Source organism: Pteropus medius, unplaced genomic scaffold, assembly GCF_902729225.1.
Source record: "Pteropus medius unplaced genomic scaffold, Ma_sr-lr_union100, whole genome shotgun sequence".
NCBI lineage: Eukaryota > Metazoa > Chordata > Mammalia > Chiroptera > Pteropodidae > Pteropus > Pteropus medius.
The window spans coordinates 32578025-32582198 of record NW_024347791.1 but is presented as its reverse complement, the minus strand read 5'-3'; the positions used below and the strand labels follow the sequence as shown (position 1 = coordinate 32582198).

At 31.9% G+C, this 4174-nt stretch overlaps 1 pseudogene; it reads left to right on the top strand.

Annotated features, from left to right (window-relative positions):
• Positions 1–3846: 3846 nt before the first annotated feature.
• Positions 3847–3965, top strand: LOC120615186 (uncharacterized; annotated as a pseudogene).
• Positions 3966–4174: the final 209 nt, after the last annotated feature.

Sequence of the window (4174 nt, the reverse complement as noted above, 5' to 3'; positions counted from 1 at the left end):
TTTTGTCAATACCAAGATTAGAAGCAAGTCTCCTATTGCTGAGCTTTGCCAAGAGAAAAAGGCCTCTAAAAGTCACAGACGGTTAAAGTATCACTAGTCTGTGCATACCTTTTAATACCAATGTCTCATACCCTCCTTTAAGTGAAAGAAATGTCATAGACTACAAAACTAAATGCAGTAGAAAGATACTGGAATGACTCCTGAATACGTGGCTCTTCAAATATTAAAAGAAAAAAGGAAGTCAAGAAGAAAAGCAGGAAGAAAAAAGGAACAAAGAAAGGAGAGGAAGAAGAGAAGGAAGGAAGGGAGGGAGAGAGAGAGGTAAAGAAAGAGGGAACAGAAAGAAAAAAGAAACAAAAATTGTTGTTCTCAAACCTGTATGAATTCCTAGATTTCTGGAAGCCCCACATGGCTGTGTATGCATACTGTTCCAGGGACTAATTCTGGCAGGAATAGCTGGCAGGAATATTCTCGAACATAAGTTGCTTATATAAAACTTCGTTAAAGCTCACAGTTGCATTCTTGATGATTTAATTTACTCACAATAATAGCAGAGGTACAAAGTGATTTTTAGATACAGTTAACACTTCCATGACTAGAGCAAAAATATTAAAAGGCAATTTTGTTCTGTTGGAAAACACACTAGTTTAAATATTCAAATAATACACACTAGTCTATATATTCAAATAAGTCCTTTAGAGATAACCCTACCAACCAATAGTCCTAGATTATTACTTGAATACAGTTTGTGAATTTAAAATAAAACTTCACTAGAGAAGTTTAAAATAGCAATGGAAAACAGCTTTTAGCTTTGGATCACTAAGGACTCACAACATGACTTGTCTTTGACCTTCCCAAAACAATTTAAATGTACCAGATGTTTTGAAAGCAGATATTCCTTTGAAGCAACGAAGTATTCAGTTATAGTTTAAGAATTTCTAAATAAAGTCTTCTCCCTTTGGGTCATATAGCTAAGTATGCAATGGGAAGCCTTTTGTCTATTACATATGAAGCTAAATAGTACTAAAAATTTTTTTTGACAGTTAAATTTTTGAGGGAATCATTCTCTAAACCTGTAGTTAAATATGCATACAGTACTGGGATAAGCTGACTTTAATTGCTATTGAAAGAAGACATATGCTGCACTTGAATGAGCATAGAGTTTGGAATCCAAAGATGGAAAGTGGAGTTCAACTTTTACTTCTTAACCTTATAACTTTGGGCAACTCATTAAATCCTCTTGTGCTTTTATTTATTCTAGCATGAGGCCAAAAAGCTGATCAATGTAAAATTGCTCTGTAAAAAGATAAATTGTCGGCAAATATTAAAATAAAGATGTATTTTGATTTAATGAGTAAATGCATTTTCTAAAGGTAGTCAATAGAATTATCTGATTATTTTAAAATCATGTTCAGAGTATCATGATTAATTATCAAACTATTTTACTTAAAATTGATTACTTTCATAATATGTAACTCTAAGAAAATATGTTCTTAATGAAACAACACATGATAAAAAATTATTTTATGTAGATTTTTTCCTTTAAGTTTATCTCAAAGATTGGGAAGTGAACCACTCAGAAATTGTTATAATACATTTATCTAAATAGTTTTCCCTCGAAAAAAGGCAAAGTTGAAATTAGAAAAACTAAATTGACTATATTTGCACCAGAATAGAATTGAAATTAGTAGGATTTCCATGATACTCAAATGAAGAGGATACCCAAACACTCAGCATTTACACGTGTATAGAATGAAACAAAATCATTCACTTTAGTCATGACCTGCAGTATGGCAACAAATGGTCTGTCAAAAGAAGAGATTATTTTTTTTACAGTGAAGAAATAACTCTTTATCAGCAGCTTCAGCATAAATACACTCTCCAGTTCAGCTTCATCCTCTTTATAATAGGCTGGATTGTAGTACCACCCCTAGCTGACATTGATAGCTTTTGGCAATCCAGTCAAGAGAAAAGTGGTGACCAAATAATCATGATGGTTTAATATACAAGCACATGCTTTCAAATTGATGGGCCTTTTTTCGTAGGTTTTTTAAATGATGTTTAGATCTTTAGGTTTTATAGTCACATCAAAACAATGTACTATTAATACATCTTTATAAATATGGGGTATATTTTTAATCTAAAGGCCCTTAATGATAAATTTGAGTACGAACTCCTCTAAGAAGTACCTATCACTACATCTCCTTCCAAGGAGACACATAATAGACACTCAAAAATAGTTCTTAAGTTTTTTGAGTTAAAATTTTGAGGATAAAGAGTTCTTAGATAATTTTTTTTTTCTGAGTTAAGATAAAGTGTCTGGCTGGCTGGTGGTCATTGGCAGTTTGCATTTGCTCTCTACATACAACAGTAATTGAAATCCTTTTTATTTGATTTAGTTGTTGTTAATAAACTCTAAAAAAACAGCCTGGATAAAACATAAAATCTTAAGTTTTTAAAAATATCAATTGATTATGCTTGAATTTTTAGCATCTAATATTTTGATTTTATAAAATTACATGTTAATTATATGTGATTGCTTGGTTATTATTTCTCCTTTGACTGACTTGCCAAAAGTTATAGATTTCAGCTTAAGGTGGTACCAAAATTCAGCCTATTATTAAGAGGATGAAGCCAAATGGACAGTGTATTTATGCAAATCAAATTTTATAAACGATAAATGTTTTTGCTCTTAAATCTTGAAATGAGCAATAAGAAGTCAACTACCTGAGTTATTTTTACTTTTAAGTTCGAAACAAATAGGACAAGCATATGTGGTAAAAAATGAGCATGTCCAACCCACTTAGAATATATTGAGTTAAAGCCATTTCAGCAAAACATTCTTGAGCCTTCTACTTCAGCAAGTCATTTGTTATTAAAATAAATGTACAATAATAAAATAAAGAGTTGGTGAATTAAGGAAAGTGTTTCATGTCCATCAAACTTTAGAACATGATAGAGTGCTTTCTATTCATGAAGGGTAGGTAGAATCGCATGCCTTCACATCTATTCATAATCATTTAGAGTAGAATGTAAGTCCTATTTACACTTAGGCATAATTCATATTCCACTTCAAGGAATAATTTAATGCTTCATTATATTAGTTATGTTATTATAAAATAAAAGGATATAAATGAGTACAAAATCACCTGTCAGTATAAACTGCCATAGTGAAATAAAGATACGTTTATTATGCTCATACTATATATTCTTTCAAAACTATAGACTCACATTTTCTCTGCCAATAAATTCCCAATTGAATCACAAGAAACACAGCAGGTTAATATCTGTGGCAGCAACTTTTGATGTTAATGAGTGAATTGGCAGTCATAAAACTGGATGGGTTACAGAACATACAGTTGCAAGAAAAAACACATTGGCTTAATGTTTCTTCTCTTCCTCCATGAAAATTATAGGCATGGGATGATTTTTCAAGATTAACATTTACATTGAAAAGTTATAGGGCCAGACTTTGAAACTATACCTAAAAGTTGTTGCCTTCTTTTTGAATGACAGTAAAGATGATTCACTTTAGCCTTGGTATTCTCCGAGAAAAAGTTCACCTGTACCTAAACGTTAGCAAGGTCTCTAACAAAAAATACTGGATGAGGAAAAAAGGAAAAGAATCCACACTGATAGTTATTATTTATTTACTGAAAAAGTCTTAATTGAGGGCCTTCTATGTGTTAGGCACAGTTCTAGGGGCTGGTGACATGGTAATAGGCAAAATAAACACAATCTTTTGTATGGAGAAAAAAGTCTATTGCATGTAACAGACCTTATATGACTAAATACCCCTAGTCCATTTCTTTAGAGGATGTGATTGGTGTTAAGAAAAGAAGGATATTCTAGGGCCATGCCACCCTGAACATGCCCAATCTCGTCTGATCTTGGAAGTTAAGCAAGATTGGGCCTGGTTAGTATTTGGATGAGAGACCACCTAGAAAAACCAGGTGCTGTAGGCATTAAAAAAAAAAAAGAAAAGAAAAAGAAGATAGGGTGTTATGAGAGAGTTTAATTTAGATTGGTTAGTCAAATATGGCTTATTTAATAATAAAAATTAACTTAGATCTGAAGGATCCATGCTATGCCTATTTTTCATCAGGCTACAAAGTTATTGGGAAAAAAATTGGATTTCAGTTTCAAGCCTATCAGATCCAAAGCCACTCATAAT